Below are 24950 nucleotides of genomic sequence, written 5' to 3' on the forward strand. Positions count from 1 at the left end.
AAACATCTAAAACTTTTCAACAACTAATTTAGTGCTCAATAAAATACTCATTCAAGCGGAGCAATAATCTATCCCAGCAAGAAACTTAAAAATGCAGGTGCTGGAGGAACCAATGGCTCAGTGGTTCTAGGCACTTGCTGTTCTTGCAGAGGAGCAAGGTTTGGCTTCCAGAACCCACGGGGCACCATCTGCTTTTTGTAACTCCAGAACTTCTGATGCCCTCTTGTGATATCTGTGGACGCTGTACACACGGTACACACACACACACTCATACATCCTATACATATATGCATATATACACACACTCATACATCCTATATATATACATATATATACACACACACATATATATTTAAGGAAACAGAATTTGTAGTTCTTAAAACATTTTATGTAACTTATTTTCATTGATTTTAATAACAGAGCAATGATAATTCAGACTATGGGCAGTTAGTTCTGACACCCTTCAAGATATTAAAATCTTGCAGCCAGTCAGATCCCTTATATAAAATGACATAATCTTTGTGTGCAACCTATGTAACTTCTTCCATGTATCTAAATCACTGTTATAGTACATCTAAAAATGAATACCATGTAAATCCAATGGACACAGGTGTTACATTACTGAGAGTGACAGTAAGACAAAGACAAATTTGGACAAGCTTAAACAAACACAATTTCCCCCAAATACCTTTAATATAGGGTTTGTTAAATTCATCAGGCAGAACCCAGTTATTAGGAGGGTTGAGTATTTATTAATGAAACATACTTCTAGGACAAGTCAGTGTTTGTCTAATATTGTGTCCACACCAAAATAAAGGTTATGGTAATAGAATGACATAGAATACACCTATGATAAATGTGGTTAACAGCTAGCAGGAACTAAGTATAAAGAGTATGTTAAACACCACTAGAGACTCTTAGGAATCAACATTCTGCCTCAATGTAATATAACACTTTTACTACTAATTATCCACTAAAAATGGACTCACCAAAAATCCATTTCTACCAGTTCTTAAACTTAGTATTGTCTTTCCCAAAATCAATAATCTCCTCCCTACCAAAGGCAATTTATTACTTTTAATTTAACATTCTCAAGGTGGAGGCCACACTTTTTCCAATTCTCAACCTAGATTCCTCCAACTGTAAACTGCATTTTCAGACTTACTAGTGTCTGATTCTGTCCCTCCAAGAACGCAGTGGTCACGTTATAGTGGATATCCTAAACACACACATCACTTTCTTGACTGTTCCACACATACACCATTCTAAACCTCCTCAGTTCCCAGGGTACCCACCCATGCGCGCAGCTTTCCAGCTTTCCCATATGTTGACCTAAAACTGTCCCCTTCACTGACCTACCACATTTAACTTTGCAAAGGCCTTACATGGAGCTCATGCATATCCTGGCAGTCTGGTTTTTAGTCCCACCAGCTGTGTCAAATGGGTTCTATCAATTAGGTCACTCAATTGTGAACCCTAGATAATTCTAAAGCAGGGAATGCTTTGCTTGTATATTTTCTTACCTACAATGTGAACAAATTAGGGACCTAAACTTCCGTATTTCAGTTTAGTACTGCAACTGGCTGGCACAGTTTTTGGTTTTTCTTTTTTGTTTAGGTTTGTTTTTTGAGACAGGGTTTCTCTCTGCAGCCCTGGTTGTCCTGAAACTTGCTTCGTAGAACAGGCTGGCCTCGAACTAAGAGAGATATATATATGCCTGCTTCTGCCTCCCAAGTACTGGGATTAAAGGTGTGTGCCACCACTGCGTGGTTGGCACAGTTTTTTAAAATCAAGGCAATACAGACTGAGCAAGAGATTCAAATTCTGGAATCCCAACTGTTGTGGGATATTTGTACACTAGGTAAGAATGTATGGCTGTGATGAGTGTGATAAAAAGCTGCACGGCCAACAGCTAGGCAGGAGAGCTAGGTGGAACTTCATGGTCGAGAGAATGCCGTGAGGAAGGTGGAGTTGCCAGCCAAATGCAGAGGGAACACACAGAGGAGGAGCGGTAAGGCCAGCAGTCACATGGAACACCAAGATGAACAGAACTGGGTCAACTGAAGTTATAAGAGCCAGTGGGACAAGTCTAAGCTATAGGCTGAGTGTCCGTAATTTAATAAGTCTCTGGTTTTGTATTTTTTTATTTTTGGTGAGCTGGTGGCCCAAAGAAAAGCCTGACTACACCCAACATGTATTGAAATAAAATCAAGTAAAACTCAGAATCTAGTTCACATTTTCAAGAACTAAAAAAATAAACATTAACACTAGGAAATAAAGAAATCTACTCAACAACAGATAGCATCACCGGCTTCACTGAGTCAGTCAGTTCACCAGGACAGGGCTCTGATGTTGGGGGTTCTATCCCTACGGAGAGGCTGAGACCAGAAATCCTAAACTACTATTAGTATGAAGCAAGAAAGACTGGAGACCAACTGTGGTGACCTGAGTGCTGATCTGAAGCTGTGGGGCAGAAACAGTGACAAGTCCATAGTTCCAGATTTACAAAGTATGAAACAATTTCTGTACATTTTTATAACCACTCAACTTTGGAGGGGGCGGTTGGTGGACAGACTGTCCTGGGCTCTCTGAGGAGGTCCTGAGTGAAGCACACATATAGAAGAGTTACAGACAGACCATTGGTGGACAGACTGTCCTGGGCTCTCTGAGGAGGTCCTGAGTGACACACACATATAGAAGAGTTACAGACGGGCACCAGGGAAGGGACACAGGAAAGAGGAAACGAGCAGGAAGCACTGCTCACGCAGGTTAGGGAGAAGACTCAACTGTCAAATAATCTTCCTGAGGCCCCGCTACATCCTAACCCTGAGAAAACGCATCCCAACAGAGATGTCCTAATGCAGCCAACCAATACTCCTCAAAAATGTTAAAGCCATTAAAAACATGTCATGAGGTACCTACAGAAAATGGCAAGCACATGTCATTGAACTGAAAAGGAAAACCCCATAACTAATGAAGATTAGATGTTACTATGGTTTGAATCTAAAATGACTCCCCCATGCTTGAAGACTTGGTCCCCTGCTATGAAACCTTTATTATGTGGAGGGAGCCTACCTGGCAGGAGAAGCGGGCCACATGCAGTGGGCCTTTGAAAACATACAGGCCCCTAGTTCCTGCCACAAACCACTGTCGTGAACTTGGTGGGCTGGCAGACTGAAAACCTCTAAAGTCATAGACCAAAATATTCCCGCCAAACAGTTTGGTCCACAGAGACATGAATGACACAGATGTAGTAATTAAAAATGTCCAACCAAGGGGCTAGAGATGTGACCCAAAGCACTTGGTCCTGCAGAGGACCCAGGGACAACTCCCAGCACACACAGTGGCTCACAACCACCTGCCTCCAGTTCAGGGGGTCTGGCACCCTTTGGCCTTATGGTTCACAAACATACATGTGGCAAAATACCTAAATATATGAAAATTTTTGTAAGTCTTTAATTTTTTCCAACTAAGAAAAGTCCAAGACTAGACATCTCCTCTAGAGAATTCTACCAAACACTTAAGAGTCAAATTCTTCCAAAGAACTGAAGAATACCTCAAACTCATTCTATGAGGTCAAGATTATCTTGAAACCTTATCAAGACAAAGGCTAATCTAGTATCTCTAATAAAGGGTGTGAATAGCTCAAGTCAAGTATTAACAAAACAAATCCCATAGCATATTAAAGAACTGCATACTTCCACCAAGTGAGTCATATTCCTGAGAGCAATTAAGAAATCAACAGCAGGGGCAGTCGTCACAGCTTTATCTCAGTTGATGTACAAAAGCCACCCAATCAAACTCAGCATCACTTTATTATAAAACTAAATATGGAAACCACTTCAACCTAACTAGAACTATACAATTGAGGGGTATTCAACCTTTTGACGCTGTAGCGTGCTGCTGTCACCTACAAACATTTATGGCAACATTCACATTTATTCTGGACACTTGCTGCCCACAGACCACAGGCTTGAATGATTACACGGGTGAAAAGCCCACAGAAAACACACGAGTCAAAGACTGAAAGTGTTCTCTTTAAGACCAGGAACAAAACAGAACTCCCGAGTCTTACTCCCACCCAAAGCAGCCCCAGAAATCTGCGTGTAAAACAATTTGGCAAGTAATAAAATGCATCCAATTCAGAAAGAAAAGGGAAAATTGTATTTGCCTATGGATGATATGATGATTCCAAAAGAACACCACCCTACAGAGTCCAAAATAAAATCCTGTTGCTAATTAACAAATTGAGCAATATAACATGATACAAAGTCAACACATTAAAAACACTGGTTATGTATATACACAACTTCGATGATCCAAAAATATTAAAAACTGAGAAAACAACTTCACCGTAATAGCACTAAAAAATATTTAGGAATTAACCAAGAAAAGAAAAGTGTACTATGAAAATAAGAAAGGATTACTGACACTGAAGACACAAACACATGAAGTTAAAATGGCAAGATCACCTAACCCAATCTACAATGGAAGCAATCCCTGTCTAACCCATGACAGTTTTGTAGAAAAAGAAATAGCTACTTGAATGTAATCTGGGACCCCAAAGAGCCAAGACAATCTTCAACAACACGTGAAACTTCCTGGTTTTAGAACAGTTAAAATGACAAATCCATGAAAACCAATGGAGCAAAACAACCCAGAAAGAAATGCTAATATAAGGTCAAATGGTTTTTCATAAAGGTACCAAGAATACACAATGGGGAAAACATCTCTCCAAGAAATGATTTTGGCAAAGTCTAACATTCACATGCAAATCAAAGACAAACAGTTCACACCACACACAAAAATTAACTCAAAATGGATAAAAGTCAAACATACAATTTAAAAACACAAACTCCTAAACACAGACAGACAAGACGTCATCCCTCAAGACTCCTGCATCTCATTGGAAACAATGATTTAATAATAGGGAGTTACTATCAAACTACATAGAAGATATATAACAACAAATAACCAAGGACCTAATTTTTTTTAAGGATAAAGGACTTGAAAACCTAATTCTCAAAAGACAAATAGAACATGAACCAACAATAAGATGTTCAATATCATATATTACAGATAATTACAGATCAAAACCATTGATACAGGAAGTCCTTCTGTATGCTCCAAATATGCATTGCTTTTATTGGTTGATGAATAAAGCTGTTTCAGCCAATAGCCAGACAAAATATAACCAGGAAGGAAATTTAAACAGAGTTACGGAGAGAAAGAAGGCAGAGTCAGGAGACACCATGTAGTCACCAAAGGAGTAACATGCAGGAGCATTACCAGTAAGCCACAGCCTCATGTCAATACATAGATTAATAGAAATGGGTTAATTTATAAGAGAGAGCTAGCCAATAATATGCCTAAGCCATTGGCCAAACCATACTTAGTATTAGCCTCTGAGTGCTATTTCATAAGCAGCTACAGTACCTAGCAGGTGGGAGAGAAACCAGTCCGGTGGGACCCAACAAGACAGAGAAAAACTTCCAACTACAAACCATACTGAGATATAACCCCACACCCCCTCTCCATCCCCCAATCAATAGGATAACTATAAAAAGAAACAGAACGCAAAAGCAGCACTGGTGAGGACACAGAGAAACTGGGACTCTTGGTACACTGTCAGCCATAGAAAAAGGTGTGACCGTTCTGGTCAACCTTGAGAAGTTTAATAAAATTAGCATTTGATTAGCAAATGTATAGGTAAAAGAATTCAAAGCAGAGCTTCATGTACCTGCACACCCATATCTATAACATTATCCACAATACTCACACCATGGAAGCAACTCAACTGTCCATTAATGGACAAATGGATAAAGATTATACATAAGTATATGTAATAAAATACTGTTAGTCTCCAAAAAGTTAATTACATACATGTCATACAGAACACGGATGAAACTTGAGAGCATTATTCTAACTGACATAAGACAAGTACAACAGCTAATATGATATGACTCTCCTCCTATGAAACATCTGGTCAAACACCCCTCATTCAAAATTCTGAAATCTAGAGCTTCTAAACTCAAAACTTTTAAGGCACCTAATGCTCTATTAGTAAATTCCACTTAAATATTCAAAACAAACAAAAAAAAACCCTCTGAAATCTGCAAAAGTTCTGCTTCCAGGAGCTGGACAGAGGCTCAGCAGAAAACACTTCTTTTAGAAAACCCAAGTTCAGTGCCCAACACCTACATTGAGTGGCTCAAAAGTGTCTCTAATTCCAACTCTAAGAGTATGTAAGCCTCGGCTTCTGAAGGTATGGTCTCTCTCTCTCTCTCTCTGTCTGTCTCTGTCTCTCTCTCTCTCTCTGTCTGTCTCTCTCTCTCACACACACACACTCTCTCTCTGTCACGCTCTCGGTCTTTCTGTCTCTTGAAAGTAAGTCTTGAAATAACTGGAGCTCTAGTTTGCCCGATGACATACCAATTTAAACTGGTTACTCTTCAAACCCTTGCATCCTGGGTTCTCCCTCTACCCCCATTCCAGGAATTCTAAATTCAGCCATTTCTAATATGGGGGTCATTCCTCCTCTAGTTTATTCATCACTTCCTAAGCAGCACGTGCCTTTCAGTAACTTCCTAAAGTACACTGCATCTGAACTGAAGACTCTCAACAGTGTTGGGATTTTAAAGCTCCTCTCATGTGTGCTAAGTTAGCAACATGCAAATGAGTGACGTACAATAATAGCTTTCTTCAGAACTTTGAAAGCATCATCCCATTATCAATAATTTCCCAGTGCTGATTCATAACCCTTTCTATCACCACTATGACCTTCCCTTGTTTCTGTGTCTAAAACTTCAACATGGACATGTTTTCAAACACTATGCTCACCATTCTGTAAGGTGTGTGTGTTTTCCTGAGATTGAACCCAGAGGCTTGGGCATGCTAGGCATGTGCTCCATCATCGAGCTACAGCCCAGCCCAATCCCTCCATCCTCCAAGCCTCCCCCTTTTCTTTCAATTTTTGAGACATTGTGTTGCTACACCACCCAGGTTGAACTTGAGCTAGTTCCACAGCCCAGGCTAGCCAAATTCACAATCCTGCTTCGGCCACCCTATACCACAGTGTGTGCCTCCATCAGGATTCCCTTGCCATGTAAAACTCAGCTCCTGCTCAACCACCAACCAGTTTTCTGGTCTGTAATTGTTTTTTCCAGGCTCAACCTCCAAGTGTGTTCTGATTTTATTTCCTCCACTTTACATCCACTTTGATCCTTTATGGAAGATTTAACTTTATCATCCAACCTCCTATTAAGATTCTGAACTCCGTTAGCCGGGCGGTGGTGGCGCACGCCTTTAATCCCAGCACTCAGGAGGCAGAGGTAGGTGGATCTCTGTGAGTTCAAGACCAGCCTGGTCTACAGAGTGAGTTCCAGGACAGCATCCAAAGCAATACAGAGAAACCCTGTCTTGAAAAAACAAAACAAAACAAAAAGATCCTCACTACCAAACCTTCCACTAAATGTCCAGTGCCCCTTTCACCCTATAGTCTCCTACTCTCAACTTGTAAGAGCCTCCCTCCTTGCTTTCTAAGCACTGCCCGCCCTTTCACACGGCTGAAAGTACAGCTAACACTCGCGTCTGCTCGCACTGCTTCTCCCCCGCGATCATCGTTTCTGGCTTATTCTCAAGTATTTGGTGGTCCTCAGTCTAGGAGCAGGGCTCCAGTCACTTAGGAATTGTCTGAGCGGTTACCTGGGTCGTCTTCTGTTATCAGCTGAGGCGTTGCTTTTCCTCTCTCACACCAGTTTTCTGTAAAGGGATGGAGTCTCCAGTCTTGCTCCTGACAGGACTGAGAGGAGAAAACAGGCTGGTGTTGAGTTCTAATCCAACGCATAGTCATCCTCCCCGAGTTTAGGAGCACACCCTTAACCTGAGCTCTGCCTAGTTCTCATCATTCACACAGGCTTCCAGTTCAGTCTAAGAAAGGAACTGGGGGAGGAGGGGAGGAAGGAGGGGATGGGAGCATGAGGGATTAAGAAAACCAACTGGGGAAGGGACGGAGCAATAAAAGATACCTTGATAGAGGGAGCCATTATGGGGTTAGGGAGAAATCTGGTACTAGAGAAATCCTCGGGAATCCACAAGGATGACCCCAGCTAAGACTCCAAGCAACAGGGGAGAGGTAACTGAACGGGCCTTCCCCTGTAATCAGATCAGAGACTACCCTAATTGTCTTCATAGAACCTACATCCAGTAATTGATTTCCAAGCACCAGGCTGATCTCCTGGAGTTCAGCGAAGAAAGGGAGTAGGGATCATATGAACAAGGAGTCAAGAGCATGATAGGGGCCGGGCAGTGGTGGAGCACGCCTGTAATCCCAGCACTCGGGAGGCAGAAACAGGAGGATCTCAGGGAGTTCGAGGCCAGCCTGGTCTACAAAATGAGTTCCAGGACTGTTGGGGCTGTTACAGAGAAACCCTAACTCGAAAAACTAAAACTAACCCTCAGGGAGTATGGACTGACAGCTGGGGAACCTGCATGGGACTGAACTAGGCCCTCTGAATGTGGGTGACAGCTATGTGGCTTCATCTGTTGGGGCAGGGACCTGGCAGTGGCACCAGGGCCCATCCTGAGCACATAAACTAACTTCCTGGAGACCATTCCCTATGGCTGGATACCTTGTTCAACTTTGATTGGGGGAGGGGAGTCAGCGTGGTGTCCTGACTCTACTTACTATGCCAGACTTTGTTGACTCCCCAAGGGAGGTCTTACCCCCTCTGAGGAGAGGATGGAGAGTGGGAAGGGGGAGAGGTAGGACATGGGGGAAGAGGGGGAACTGGCACATGTAAAATGAAAAATAAAATTTTTTAAATGGGAAAAAAAAAGAAATTTGAAGACAAAGATTCCCCAAGTGTTGCTTGCTCTACAGGCTTTTAGAAAGTTCTTTCCATGGTACCTTCAGGCAACTCATGACCAGGCACAGGCCCCTACCACCGAGTGTTAGTCACTACTTGTTGCTAGGCTTTACTTCAGGGTCACTCTCTTAGTTTTCTATCACCATTCTCATGGGAGGCTGAGGCAGAGGCAGACAGGTCTCTGTGAGTTTGAGGCCAGCCTAGTCTACAGAGCGGAGTTCCAGGATAGCCTCCACAACAATACAGAAAAACCCTGTCTCAAAAAACAAAACCAAAAATACAACAAGCAACACAAGCCTTTAATTCCAGTTTAGGAGGCAAGTGGAGCTCTGATTTGCAGCCAGAGTGAGATCCTGTCTTAAACAAGCCAAAAAAACCCACCAAACCCAGCAAATTTTCAATGATGAGGAGCAGTACTCAATACCGGTTAGGTCTTCGGTAACTATGTGTGGAAGGAAAACTGGTAAGCCAGGCTTGGAAAGCAAGGCAACCAGAAGGCAGGCAGACAGGGGTGTGTCTACTAGAGTGCTGGCTGTACAGTTTCTACAGCACTGCTAACCTATGCGAGGACTCCTGTAGACGGGGAGTGTTTACAACATCTGTGTAAGTCCCGGTCTCCTTTCCGCTGCTGCCTGCTCCTGCACGGAGCCATTTTTCATTACAGTCCAATTTACAGATACCCATGGCCAGAGGACACACACCACAGTGGCCCTACTCCCGAAGCTCAGGAGCCAGAGGCATAAACTCTGGACCATCTGCTTTAGAGGAGTGAGTGGGGTTTCCAGAAAGCAGCCCTCACTTCCTGCACCCACACCATGACAGCTGTTTTCCGCTGTCTCCTCTCCTCATCCATCCTATCTACACAAACTCCCAATCTGAGAAATACAGATGAAAAGTCCAGTTCCCACTTGCCAGCAAGGGAAACATCTTTTGCTTTAAGGGATGATTGATACCAAGACAGTCAAATGTGGCTATTCTCCCAAGTTTCCACAAACTGTAAGCTAATATTAACTGTTAAAATGGCTAAAATGTCAATTTATTTCAAAACTAACACATTACTACCTTAAAACTGTAAAATTTCATTTACTCCAAATTTTCTGAACTGTTTAATTCTTTAATAATTCTTTTAAAAGCAGAAAGATATTTAAATTTTATTACTGTTGCAATGTTCATGTTTTTCCTAATTCCATTTCAAGAATGATCTTCTATACATTATAAACTTCTAGATGTTATAAAACATAACATATTCATTACGGAGCCCTTAAATTCTAGTAAAGATAAATCACATAAACTATAAAAACATGTACCAGCTAGGGCGCTAAATCTTCAAGCACTTCCCCCTAATGTTGAGCATAAGGTATAGCTCATAGACAGAGCACTTGCCTGCCAAGCATGAGGGCCTCTCCAAATGTTCCAAGTTTTTAAAACATGTACCTACTTAATAACAGAAACTGATAGTCCAGGTAATTAACCCTAATTATTGACTGTTTTTATATCTATTATCTCTTACACTATGACTAGTTATACAATCAAAATCCATCCATTACATTACAACATAACTTTCTTGGATTTTGAGAAAGGTCTCTCTGTGGCCCTGACTGTCCCAGAACGCACTATGTAGACCTGGCCTCCAATGTTCTTACAACAAACCTAACAAAAGCTCAAATCACTGAGTAGATATATGTATCGTAAGACCTGTAACTCATACATGAACTTTATCATCAAGTAAATTGCTGAACTGCAGAAAACAGTAACGATGTTCCACTGTGTGTGGTGTATGAGTGCTTGAGCTCAGTGTTTATTCACAGGTGTGCGTGCCCCTGGAGGCTGCAGATGTGCAGCTGGCTAGTGCAGCCAGACTTACGCTGGCCTGTGAAGGAGCTCCCAGGATCAACCTCCCACCCCACCCCCACTGCCACACATGGAGGAGCAAAGGTTATAAATATAAACTCAGCTTTCAACAAGCCCAAATCCTCACACCTGCATACCCACTACACCATTTCTTCAGCACCAAGTGGTTTCGTTTTTATTTAGCTCTTTACTACACAATTAGGAGCCTCAATATTTCATGTTACTTTTTTAAAAATCCATCTTCTGCACACCTTGGGAAGCAGAGACAGGCAGATCTCTGTGAAGGTGAGGTCAGCGAGGTCTACAGAGGGATGGGAGGGCAACACTTTGAAGACAAAAGTCATGGCCCACCCTTCCTCCTCAAGCCCCCACCAAGCAGATAGCTCTGCCAGGCCCTTTCACTCCCCAAGCAGTCTAGCTACATGCTTTCCTACTTTTTCTCATGGAATTCTGGCCAATCAACTATCAGTGAAACGTTTACTTCAAATTTCCAAGGCAAACTTCAGACTCCTCCAGTTCATACTGCAATCTTACCAAGCTTATTTTAAAATTCACTTGTCAAGGAAAATGTGTGCACCCTGTAATTCCCACCACTGTGATTTTAACATCCGTGTCTCCCTGATCAGTCTCGTTATCCACAGCACTCTTCAATACTTAGGTAGAACGTTATCTCTACAAAGCGGCTTCACTGATTAATCCACCACAACACTCAACTTACTTTACGTCAGCCGCGTGTACACTGAAGTGGCCTCCAAGTCATCTGACGAATCATCAGCTCTTTGGAGCATTCCTACTGATCCTGAGACGCTAAGTCAACTGTATAACTGTATAATGAGGACCAACTGTGGTACGGGTGCATCTTCTGGTTTTGTTAATTACTCCAGGTTTTTAACAATTAGTTCATAAGAGAAACTGTTGGATTTACTCTAGAGAAAATTAATTTTTTAGTCTGCATTTCCATCCTGCTTAAATTTTTTTAAATTCCACTTGATGTAAAAAAACATTTTGTATACATAACAGATATGTAAACTTATCGTATCACTCCAGGTTTAAAAACATGTGATTGGCAGATTTCATCTATGAACTATCACTTTTAATGATGTTATCATATTCAACTCTCGTGTTTACAGATATGCTCTGTATTTATTCTGCTTGGCTATTGTGGTTTTTCTGTTGGGTCTCCTGCCTGCTGGTCAAGGTAGGGGGCTCAGGCTCGCGTACAATTCAAAGTGTGACGTACTCAGCTTTAAAGCAGTGGCCACACTGGAAAATATAGCATACCACATACTGTAGTGAGAAACATGTTTGTGATTTTGTTTTAAATATAAAGTTTCAAGAGGCTTAAAAAAGATAAAAAAGACATGAAAAGCGGGGGCATGTACTCAAACAGAATGTTCCTGAAAACAAAAACAAATTCACAAATGGTCATCGCACACAGTGCCATAAAACATACCCAAGTTTACACACAAATCAATTCCTAAGACTTCAATAACATCCTACTGTTTTGTGAATTCCTAAATCCAGTTTTTTTTAATAAAATCTCAACATTTTGAGATCGTAATAGTTTTTTCAATGTCTAATCTACCCAATTGTATGTTAGTCCTACTAACCTAAGAAAATCCTGCAGATACAGTTGCCATATCTACAAGACAACAATGCAAATTCTCACATTAGACACACTTATTAAAAAAAACAAAATTCATCACATGGAATACAAATTTTTATTCATTAGCTCAAACACATTCATAATCTAAATGTTAATAATAAAATCTTTTCATGGCAATTTCTACAGACTATACAAAACACATCCAGTCTTCAAAACTAGGTATAATAAAATGTAAACTACTTATTTTTACTATATATCTTTACAACTCTAAGTCCTTCAGATTTCAGGGGAAAAGAAGTTTTTTCTCTCCAAACCACCAATTTAATCTTTTACAATAAGGATTCCACTGCTTAGCATTATGAGTAACAGTGATGTAACTACTGGTTCCAACAGAAGGGCGAAAATTCAAACACTAAGTCAAAATCACAATGAACAATTACACTTCTCTTTTTCTTCTTTCTGTGGAGGTGAGGGGTAGAGAGGCAGGTTGAGGCAGGCTGTCACATAGCCCAGGCTGGCCTCATTAACACTGTAGCCAGACCTTCAATGGCAATTGTTATGGTCCCACCTCCCAAGTGCTAGGAGCACAGGCCAGTGTCACTGCTGGCCAGCATCCCCATCTCACTTCTCAGCTGTAAAGCCTCCTCTGCAGGCTTTAGCCATGCAGACAGGTGTGCACAGCCTATAAGGTAACACTCTACTTATTTACAGGTTAACAAACCCTTTTACTTAAGAAGTGGGTATTTAACTGTAAAAACAAGCACAATTTATTACTACTTCCATAATTACAGTAAGAAATCCTCAAATACATTACTAAGCAGCCTGAAAAACCTCAAAGTTAATCTACAGGCTATTATTAAAGTTTCTAAAAGGCATCTATGTAAGGAGGCAATCCACACACTTTTGGCTATACTTACTATACTGAAAAGCAAGCAGACAGCTGTTATCTGTGAAGGCAATTCAAATCTCTATACTCTAAACAAACTTCTAGGTGCTAACCCTACCCACTACAGCGCTCCCTGTCAGGAAGTCTGAGGGACTACGCTCCAGTCAGGCACAAATCACACCAGAGGGAAATGAAAAGCATCACACCAACTACCGTCTTCCTCCTTCCAGCTCACAGGGCAGACAAGGACACAAGACTCACTCTTCCCATCCCTGCAAAGGAAAACACGTATGCCATCACCAAGGTCACAAACAGCGAACCTAGTGTGATACATCTGACAGGGACTCACAACGAAACACCTTTCTCAGTGCAGAAAATGTCCTTTCTCATTTTTTGAAATATGGGCTTTCGTTGTATAGCCCAGGCTAGCCTGGAACCCACAGAGATCTTCCTGGCCACAGAAAAGTGCTGAAATTGGGGATGGGGAGGACTTAAAAACTGTCTGTGTGTGTGAACCTCAGTGTATGTACAAGCACCATGTGCGTGCAGTACCCACAGTCCAGGAGGGCACATGATTCCCGGGCACCTGAGTTCCAGGCAGTTGTGAACCTCATAATGTGGTGCTGAAGGTCTCTAAGTCTGCTGCACTTCCTCATATGTAGAAGGAAACATATTCCCATTACAAAAACACATGCAGACAATTTAATTTCATGTTAATGCCATCACTGTATGATAATGCTAGGATCAGGGGTAGCTTTTCAAGTGAGGAATGATGCAAGTCTGTATTTCCAGCACTTGGGAGGTGGCAGCAAGATCAAGATCACCTCAACTAGACAAAGAACTGAGGGCCGCATGAACTATACAAGACCCTGTCCCAAAGAGAGATGGGGGACTTTCCCTAAATTTTTACATTGCTGAAAACAACTTTTAAACATAAATGAAGCAATATTTCATGTTTACACATCTCCTTGTGTTTGTGATAGGGAAAGACCAGAATATTAATGAGGGGGAAAATAACATTATATCAAACACATGCAGGGAAAAAGGAAACAAAGGAAATGATCTATTCCCAGATATTTAAAAAACCCAATGAAAAGATCACATTTCCTGCCTCTTGCTTGTTTTGTCTAGGGGGTGATGGTATTACACTGGGTATGCATGCACATGTACACGGAGGCCAGAGGCCAGCATGTCTCACTAAACCAGAACTCAAGACCCACGAGCTACAAGGATTATGTCTGGACCAGCCTAGGGGTTTCACTCACATGCCTCGGCTGGCTCTCACAAGCACACTGAGAATCCACCCTGGGGTCCCCATGCTTGCACAGCAGGCACCCATGAGCCATCTCTCTGGCTGCCTCCTTACTATTGCCTAGGACTGCATGCAAACGCACAGAACCAATTCCCCTTCTTCTCTCCTCTCCCGGTCACTGCCACGTGAGCAAAACTTTAAAGGACAGCAATGAAGTTCAGACTGCTGTAAACAAAGGCGTCAACACTAAAATGCACTTGCTCATCCTCTTCCAGCTGTGAGTGGAGCACACTGAACTGTAACCAGAGTAAGTACATACTCTTTTATGCCTGGTCTAACAGTCCTTTGAACATTCTCAGCTATAGCCTTAAAAAGGTGACATTTACAGAAGCAAACAATTCTAAAACGGCCTCAGGTGAAAAGTTTGAGTCTTTGTAGGAAGAGTAAACAATGACAATAGCTACCATTTACTATAAGGCAACATTTACTAGGAATTATGGGCCAGGAAGCTAACTTGATAGAATTCTAAGATGGTACTGCAGTCATATCCACTTCCGTGGTGCCCACACTGCTAAATTTGAACATTGCCACTTTCACCTGAAGGCTCCTATTTCTAAACTTTATCCTTTCCTGCCTCAACTATGGATATGTATGCACGCTTACACGCACACTTTGTATCTGTCAGCATTAGCAAATGAAATCAGGCCCAACTCCAGCATTTGCAAACAAATTGAGATCACCCTTCCTCTCCAATTAAAGGTGGTCTGAAAGTACCAATTATATCTAACACTTTTAGGAAATTGATAAAAATGCATGTATATGTGTGTTTGCAAATAAACACTTTGGAAGAAGATTAAAATAGTAACCTTTAAAAAATCACAAAGTGGCTGGGCATTGGTGGCGCACGCCTTTAATCCCAGAACTCGGGAGACAGAGGCAAGCGGATCTCTGTGAGTTTGAGGCCAGCCTGGTCTACAGAGCGAGTTCCAGGACAGCCTCCAAAACAATACAGAGAAACCCTGTCTCGAAAAACCAAAAAGAAAAATCACAAAGTAACTGAAACAGAAGTGGTTAGTTAAACACCTTTAATCCCAGCACTTGGAAGGAAGATGGATCCCTGTGATTCTGGGCCAGCCTGGTCTATATAGTGAGTTCCAAAACATCCAAAGCTATTTAGAGAAACAAGAAACACAAACAAAAAAGCCACAGAATTTTAAAAATTCAGTAAATGACACAATACAGGTAAGCATGTTTGGTCAACAGTACTTTACTCTCAAGACTCACCCACCTTGGTTTTCTAACACTGTACATAAATGAATGACATATGCTGAGAGGTGTAATACATAAATCTTATGTATCACTCTAATCAACTTCAATTCTCCCACAATCTAAACTATGAATTGAGTTTCCTGGAATAAATCGCTTATCTGCACTTTTACTCACAAAACAGCCCAAGAATCCTGACTGATTCCCTGCAGATAGAAAAGTCAAAGATTAGCACAGAGGCAATTCCTTAAGAAAAAGTAGCCCTACCCCAGCCTCCCTCCCCCCAACCTAAGAAAGTCATTCTTTTCCTCTTGGAACCCCAGCCTTTGCTCTCCTGGAGAGCTACAGTTACCTCACAGGACTTTTGGGGTTTTTTGTTTGTTTGTTGTTAATATCAATCAACTGGGAGAGGGTTTCTAGGAAGGTAGAGTGGCCAAAGGTCTCGCTGTATCTATACCCAGGTCAGCCTCAAATTCACAATCCTTCCTTAGCTACAGCAATGAGAGGGTTACAAGTGTGGCAAGTCTCTAATCTTGGAGATCTTCAATTTAAAAACACAGAAGCAGGCAACCCATCATCACCCAAGAGTCAGGTTAAGTTCAAACAAGAAGCAACCCTACAGGTCAGCCTTGAGAGCTGAGAAAAACTGAGGCCTCGAGACACAAGAAAACACCCTTTCACAAGGACTCCACTCCCCATTAGAAGATTCAACCCAAAGGTGATGTTCTGCCCTCTGGATCTCATGAGGCACTTGTTTGTGAGAGAGGGGGAGAGATACTTCAGCCAGCCAGCAGGGTAAGCCAGCTTAAAAACCCCCAATTCGATGGCCTAACTGGCACTATTAAAAGCAGCTAGCTGTCTCCTCCTACTTAGCTCCAATAACAAACAGCACCTCATAAACTGCTCAACGTCTACACAGATTTTCCAGGTACAAAATACATCTCTATACCAGATAAATGCAGAGAAACATTAAGACCTATGAATATCCAAATTATAACATCCACCATTCACTTCAATACTTGATTTTACAAAGCCACCAATTTAAATTTTTTCCTTTTAATTTTCTATAAAGACTGCTAAAATTTTTTTCTACAAATTCAGATGGGACAATCCAACAGGCCATGTCTACACTTACTACACGCCAAACCCTTTCCCATGTGTCTGCCCGGAAAGCAGCCCTGAGATAGTTCTCTAGGACAAGCAACACTTGAGTTCTCCCAGAGCCACACTGTAAGAGGAGTGCAAACTACTAACCCTGCAGAACTAACTGTAAGGAGTGCAAACTACTAACTACAGAACTAACTGTAAGAGGAGTGCAAACTACTAACCCTGCAGAACTAACTGTAAGGAGTGCAAACTACTAACTACAGAACTGTAACAGGAGTGCAAACTACTAACCCTGCAGAACTAACTGTAAGAGTGCAAACTACTGCCAGGCGGTGGTGGCGCACGCCTTTAATCCCAGAACTCCGGGAGGCAAAGGCAGGCGGATCTCTGTGAGTTCCAGGACAGCCTGGTCTACAAGAGCTAGTTCCAGGACAGCCTCCAAAACAATACAGAGAAACCCTGTCTCGAAAAACCAAAAAGAAAAAAAAAAAGTGCAAACTACTAATCCTACAGAACCGTGTCTTTGGCATGACAGGCACACCACCATTTTCTCTAGTTAGTTGTTCTTTAGTACTTCTGATACCCATCAGTCTCACTTTAACTCAAACTCACCTGGGACTTAAACTAAAACACCTGGGAAGCCCTGAAGGCGTGCAAGGGACAGTCACTTTACAATCACAAATACCCAGGAAGCAACCCTGGCCACCACAAGACTACACTAGGGGTTAGAAATCTGAACCAGCCTTTCAACCCTCTTGGGGCGGAGGGGGGAGAAAACGTCACTTAAAAGGCACGCCTTTAATCCCAGCACTCGGGAGGCAGAGGCAGGCGGATCACTGTGAGTTCGAGACCAGCCTGGTCTGCCGAGCGAATTCTAGGACAGCCTCCAAAGCCACAGAGAAACCCTGTCTTGAAAAACCAAAAAAAAAAAAAAAAAAAAAAAACGTACTTGAAACAACCCTTACAAGCCTAAACAACAATTCCAACTGTTTTTGTAAAGTTGGCAAACACACACACAAAAAAAAATCACCGTGAGCTCCCACCAGAGATGATTTTACCACTTGTTGCATTTCCAAAAACTTGTACTAGCAGTAGTCATTTAAAAGGTCATTTTAAATAGTAGTCTAAGAAGCATATTTATTTATCCAACCAAACAGTACAAACTGAAAGGTTTTCAGCACCTATTTCATTTCTTAGCAATTTCTAGCAATAATGGCAGTTATCTCAAACTTTCCAAGAATTGTCAAACACATGTTTTTTTGGGTTTTGTTTGTAATTTTTACATTTCTGAGTCAAAGTCTGCTTTGGGAAAAACCTCAACATTCATATACAAGCAACACTGCTCCAACATTACATTTATTGTCACAGGCAGTCTCACTAATGACACTACGTAATTAATGGGAACCCTCACTAATTCCTTTGTTTTTAAAAGCATTACCAGTTGCTAGCAAAACCAGGAATAGGATAGGAGTGGAAGGACCATCTTCCTTTACCCCGCTTACTCATCATGCTCGACCTATTGCTAAGAGAACGGTCAGAACAGTAGCTTAGAGCTCTGCCTCTGGTAAAACTGCGGGCCAGCAGTGCACCTGTTAGCTGTTACGTATGAGAAAGAATGCTAAGGGAAAACACACAACTGGAAAGAAACAGGGAAAACCAAAGTTTTAAGTAAGTTCAAATCCACGTTAATGATCTAAATGTGTTCAAATATCCCTTCAGCTAATGACATTAATGGCAGATACAAGGCGCCAGCTCTTTTGAAATACACGCTTCAATATCCAATACAATCAATGCATGACGTAAAACTTACAGTCACCGTTTTGTCTTGTTTTTTAACAACAATATACAAATCACTGCAGTGGTACCAGCCAGGCATCCATGGTCCGCAAACCTCCATATCAGCGCTGAGCCTTAACTTCGCTAAAGAACCTCAGTGTCTCACCAAGCCTAACCCTAAACACAGCAGGGCTGACATCACATTCCCCAGATGCTAACCTGGGGCACCGAAGCAGGTTTCCTTGCTTTGGGCGTACTTTAATAGTTTAGGCTCTGAAATGCTTCCCTTCGTGGGGCACAATTAAGGCAAATCTAACACACACACACACACACACACACACACACACACACACACACACCACCCCATCCCACCCCCACCCCCCACCGACCCCAGATTGAGTTAAATTTGGCATCAGGGCTGGCCAGAACAGACACATGATGGGTGTTTGGCTACTTCTGTGGAAAACTGAACTTGTAACAATACAGAACAAGACCATCGTTGGGGGGGGCGCTTCCCCAGCCCACCCCAACCCCCAGAGCTGTGAGCATCCCCCCTCCCCTCGTTGAGTTTATCACGTAGAAACTGAAAGCGACTATATATATATATATATGTATATATATATTTAAAAAAAGTTTTGCAACCACGACATTTCAAGTCAGCATTACTTAAAGGCGGTCGAAGGGAACTCTTCCACTAAGGTCGCTAAACCGCGGACGACGGATCCCGACACGAGAGAGTCGTCTGTGGAAGTCTCGGGACCAGAGACAGCACCTAAGTTTCCGACCTCGGGGAAGGGAGGGCCCGGGGCAACTCATCTTCTCCTTCACGGGAGAGGTGGACGGAGCAACACCTGCTTTTTTTTCCGCGGGCAGAGAGGTTAAGCTCCCAGGGACACAAAGGCCAAGGGATCAAGACCTGGAGAGGCAAAGAGCTTTAAGCTGGATACCCACCAGTCTCCTGGCGACCCACACACTTCCAGTGAATTCTCTCTCTCTCTCTGTCTCTCTCTCTCTGTCTGTCTGTCTGTCTGTCTCTCTCTCTCTCTCTCTCTCTCTCTCTCTCTCTCTCTCTCTCTCTCTCTCTCTCTCTCTCTTTCTTTTTCCTCTTGTTTTGTTCTGTTTTTACCTCTTGGAGTTACTTCCCAGGCACTGAGCGGCACGAGACGTTGCAGGCCAGTGGGGAGAAGGGTTGGGGCGGGGTGTGTGGGGGTGAGGGCTGCGTGATCTCGTCCCAAAGTCAGGGGCGGGCAGGGGTGTGGACACTTTCAACGCCGGAGCTCCGGGAGCCCCGCATCCAGCACTCCGCTCGCCCTCGGGCCGCCCCCGTTAACTCGGGGCGTTACAATGGCGACCGCCAGGCTCGCCCGGGGCCTCCGGGTCTCGGCGCCCACCCCTCCTCCTCCTTTTTCCCGCTACCGCTCACTGGCTGCTCCGCTGCATGTGACTAAACAAAACCCACACACACACACCCGCCCGCCCCGGGTCTACAGCCCGGCTCGGCCCCTTTGTGTCCGACACCGGATCCGCCGCCGCCGCCGCCGCCGGAGCGGAAAACCAACCTTTCCTTCCCCCCCCCCCGCCCGCTCGCCCAGCCCGTCCGCCGCCGAATCCCGCCCCGCGGCGGCCGGCGCCGCTCACCTAAGGTTCCGCCGCTCCCTGCGGCCCCCCTCGGCCGCCGCCGCCGCCGCCGCCACCGCCTCCGGGACAACACGGCCCGGGCTCCTTGTGCCGCTGGAGCAGCGACAGCGACAGCAGCAGCAGCGACAGCAGCAACTCCGCCTCCTCGGCCCCGGCCGCCGCCGCCATCTTAGCGTGTGCGGCGGAGCGAGCGCGTCCTTCCCGAGGGTCGGGAGCCAGGCTCGGGCGGAGCGGCCCCGGGCGCGCGCGAGCGCCCGGCGGGCCCGGGTGTGTGTGTGTGTGTGTGTGCGCGTGTGTCCCTCCACCCCGCAACTCCTCCCGCCAACCCCCTCCGCCCTCCTCCCCGCCACCGCCTCGGCCCGGGCCGCCCCGAGACCCAGCCTGGGGAGGGGGGGAGCGCGGGAGGTGGGAGGCGGCCTCGGCGGACCCCCGACCGAAAACCGAGACCCCCCGAAACTCACAGTTTGGTGCCGTGTGCGTCAAAACCGGGGCGACGCTGGGAGCGCGCGGCGGCGGCGGCGTCCCCGCGTCACACGCCGCCCGCTCGCCCGCCCGCCCTGCACGCCGCCCGGCTCCTACGGCCCCCTCCGCCCCGCTCCCCGCTTTCTCGCCTCCGGCCTCGGCTCCCACGGCGCAGGCGCGCGGCTTTCCCGCCTCTGCCTGCCTGCCGGCCGGCCGGCCTGCCTGGAGAGCGGCTGGGCGAGCCGATGGGCGAGCCGATGGGCGAGCGGGCGGGCGGGCGGGCGGCTCGCTGGGACCGGTGAGACCTGCCTGCACCGGGGCTGGGGAGGGGGAGGTTGGGGAGGGGGTGCGGCAGAGACAGGGCCCCCGCTGTTGTCGGGTGCCAAGAGCCATACAAGGTCACCTCCCACCCCCAAGCGGTGACCTAATCGCTCCCGAGGAGGTTCCCGCCCCAAAGTAGGCACGCTCCAAATATGGTGGCGGCCGAACTCTGCGAGACCCGAGCGCTAGGCATGCCTGGCTAGGCCCTTTAAGGTGGTACAGGCCCCCCACCCCTCCCTCTCCCTCCCTCCATCTCTCTCTGTCTCTCTCTGTGTCTCTCCTCTCTCTCTCTCTCCCTCTCTCCCTCTTCCCTCTCTCTCCTCTCTCTGTGTGTCTGTGTTTGTCTATCTGTGTCTGTGTGCCTGCCCTCTGTGTCTCTCCTCTCTCTCTCCCCCTCTTTCTTCCCTCTCTCTCCTCTCTCTGTCTCCCCTCTGTCTCTCTCCTCTCTGTGTGTTGTCTATCTCCCCTCTCTCCTCCGCCCGTCACTGGTTGGCCAGAAAACTCCATGTCCTCCTTCCTAACTGTCGAAGGCACCCGCTAAGAAAGAGCGCCCCCGCGGATGCCCAGTCCTCACCGGAGGGGAGAGGGGACGCCGGCAGCCGGGTTCAGGATGCTAAACGGGCCCGCAGCTGGGGGGAGGGGGTGCCTGGTGGTCACCCGGAGAGAGCCTCAGGTGTAGCCACCCCGTTGGGCCGGGTCAATGGTTTCTTAAAGGAGCCCCCCAGGATTTGGACTACTTTGGACCCTTCTGCCTTGTGGAACAGGCCTGGCTTGTCCAGATTGCAGTCGCACAAGAGAAACATCCTGTGAGACGCCGGCCGACTCTTCAGACGGTCGATAAGATACCCCACCCCCACCCCCCAGAGGGGTCTTCTAAATCTCCCTTTTAAGGAGCATCAGCATTCTGAGGGAGGCAGAGCACTAATTAGAGGTATTCCCTTCGCTTTTGCAACCCAGCCAACAAGTCCCTAACCTGTTGGAAGGTGAACTAAGCGTTCTAGGACAATCTGTTAGGCCCGCCTCACTGAATTCTTTTGGGTTCTCTGAAGTTTTGGCTTGGCTGGTTGTTTGTTTTTGGTTTTCTTTTTTTTTTTTTCAAGAAAAACTTTAAAAGTTTTCACTAGCTAAGCAATAGTCATGAACTGTGCACCTCCAAGCCTTCAAGATACCGACGTTCAGAAGAATATACCGTTTATTTGGCAAGTGTGAGAGAATCTTTGCAGAAAAAATGGCGCCTCTGCCTTTGCAGCAGCAGCAGCAGACGTATTCCAAATAGCAAGACGTTTTCACTGCCCACACTGGTTATTTCACTAGCTTGTAACTGCTGGCACCTGGGCGCGCGCTGTTGTAACCTGCTGAAGGTGACTACAACCTGAAGTGGCAAGGAGAGATGAGACTTGTTTTCCTCAAGGTCGCATGACCCTTTGGGCTGTTTCAAAAGGCAAGCCCCCCTTCCTGTGCACAAACGGATACACAAAACATAAATGTGCGCACATCTTCAGCCAACTGGTTGAGAGTGAAGCACTTTATAAAGAATTTGGGAAGTGGCTCTGTGTGAAGGTGTGGCTGTGTACCATCAGCTTCATGCCTGGTGCCAAGGAGGTCTGAGTGAGGGCCCAGGGACGCCACAGAACTGGGGCTGTAGGTGTTTATAGGTGGCCATGTGGGAGGTGGAGCCTGAGCCTGGGTCCCTCTACAGGAACACCAAGGGCTTTAACCTCTCTCTAGCCCCAAGTGATGCCCTATTCTGCAAAACTCAAAGGCCCTCAACTGGAACTCGGCCTTTTACACATGGGTCTTCAGAGCACACTTCTAATATATCATCTATTTATCCATATATTCATATCTATACATATCTACATATCTCTATATATCTATTTCTATAGGTATAGAAAGATATGTAGATATATGGAGAGCTCCTATAAACACATGTATATCTTAAAATCTATCTTAAGTCTATAAATAGTCTTGAGTAAATGAGTTTCTATAGTCCAACAAAGGAACTCTCAATTTAGTAGGTAGTGGGGGGGGGTGAAAAAAATAAAGGTTTTTAAAATTACAAACAAAACCTCATGAGAGCCAAGCATGATGGTGAACACCATTAATCCCAGCATCCAGGAGGCCGAGGCAGGTGGCTCTTAATTCGAGGCCAGCCTGGTCTATAAAGAAAGTCCCAGGACAGCCAGGACTACACAGAAGCCCTGTTGATGAAAAAACAAAAAGAATGAAAGAATGACTAGCCTCAAGAAGCTCAGTTTAAAACAAAAAATAGGTTCAGCATACAGATAGTAAAAACTATCTAAACCTTAACATACAGACAGTAAAAACTATCTAAACCTTAACATACAGACAGTAAAAACTGTATCTAAACCATAACATGTGTACGGGAGATGACCCAGGTGGCAAAGCACATGCTGTGTGACATGATCGCATGTAAAAGCAGGGTGGACACGGCATCGGGTCCATCCGTGACAGGCAGAGGCAGGGGCTCTCTAGAACAAGCTGGCTGCCAGGAACTGACGAATCTTCAGGCTCCAGGTGCAGCAAGAGACACTGCTGACTACAGGCGGTGGAAAGCAATGGAGGAGACAGCAGAAACGATGTCAGGACTCCACAGGCATGCATGTGTGCAGGTGCAACCTCACATACATGCAATCAGCACCATGGAAAAAAGACATGCGTCTACTGTTGCACTCTTACCATATCAAAAACCAGATAAGATAGGAGTCTGCTGAGAAAGGAAAGGGTGGCCTATGGGAACTTATGTGAAATATTTAAGGAATGAGTAAAGGTGCTCATGTTAGTTTTGCGTCACTCAAAATACCTTAGGGAAACAATTGAAAGTCACAATTTTAGTCTACGGTTATCTGACTCCACTGCTGGCTCAGAAAAAGGCAGAAACACGGTGGAATGTCACTGTGAGGGGAAACTACCTCCTCACCACCAGAAAGCAGACAGAAGGAGAAAACGGCATCAGGACCAAGATGCACTCTCCCAAGCCACACCTCAGAGGCCCACTTTGTCCTGCTGGACCCCACCACCTATCCATCAATAACACCTCCGAGCTGTGACTCCATCAATGGCTCGGTCCACCAGTGAGGTTAATCTTCATAATCCACTCGTGTCCTAAGGCCTACCTGCTGGAGAGCAAGCCTCTAATACATGAGCAGTCAGGGCAAAGTTCAAAGAATAGCAGAGCACAGGAAAACAAAGGTAGGACACGGGAATGAGACCGAGATGGGGCAAAAGAGCACCACCAAAGGAGGCAAGGAGTACCGGGCACCGCTTTCCGTTGTGACCAACAGCACGCCCAAACATCCGTGTAGAGCACCAGCAAGCTTCATTTCTTATTCATGTCATACTCCACTGCAGTCAGCTGGGAGGGGAGGGGAGGCCCTGGAGTAGTTACTCAGGGGACTGAAGTCTTCCCATCACACACTAGCAGAAAACACGCCTCAGCTTCCAGCAGTCAACACTCTAGGCAAGCAGCCCCACTTACTCCAGAGAGAGACTAGAGAGTGTAGTTTATTATATTCCGTGGAGATAAATGGAACTTCTGGAGGAAAGTAGAGTCCCTAAGTAAATGTAGCAGAGAGGTCACGAGAGACAGCAGTGTCCGTTGTGCGCGTAAGATCATTGGTGGCTCCGGTCGGTGCCTTGTGAGTGGCTCCTTCCAGTGAAGTGGTTTTGGTGATGAGTAGATGCTTGGTCACCAGGAAGCGGCACTAACTGAGAAGGAGTTAGGAGGTGCAGCCTTTTTGAAGCAGGTGTGGTTTGAAGTAGGTGTGGACTTATTAGAGGGAGTGTGTCCCCAGGGCTGGGCTTTAGGGTTTCAAACGCCAAAGCCAGCCCCAGTGTCTCTCTCCCTGCTGCCTGTGAATCTGGATATAGAACTCTCAGCTCCTTCTCCAGCACCAT

At 45.1% G+C, this 24950-nt stretch overlaps 1 protein-coding gene across 7 annotated transcripts in view; it reads right to left on the minus strand.

Moving 5' to 3' along the window:
* Znf644 (zinc finger protein 644) overlaps positions 1 to 20826 on the minus strand; it is a 60755-nt gene extending 39929 nt beyond the window's left edge. For 3 of the 7 annotated variants that reach the window (XM_040733632.1, XM_040733631.1, XM_040733626.1), the window contains exons 1-2: positions 20711 to 20826; positions 7705 to 7801 (exon numbers count right to left, since the gene is read on the minus strand). The gene's annotated coding sequence lies outside the window, so the exon portion shown is untranslated. Of the gene's footprint in view, positions 1 to 7704; positions 7802 to 19277; positions 19528 to 19737; positions 20124 to 20249; positions 20469 to 20710 lie in introns of those variants that run through there. The other 4 variants (XM_040733628.1, XM_040733627.1, XM_040733630.1 and 1 more) reach the window with 4 other exon arrangements.
* Positions 20827 to 24950: the final 4124 nt, after the last annotated feature.

This window comes from Mesocricetus auratus, unplaced genomic scaffold (assembly GCF_017639785.1).
Source record: "Mesocricetus auratus isolate SY011 unplaced genomic scaffold, BCM_Maur_2.0 Super-Scaffold_100031, whole genome shotgun sequence".
Taxonomy (NCBI): Eukaryota; Metazoa; Chordata; class Mammalia; order Rodentia; family Cricetidae; genus Mesocricetus; species Mesocricetus auratus.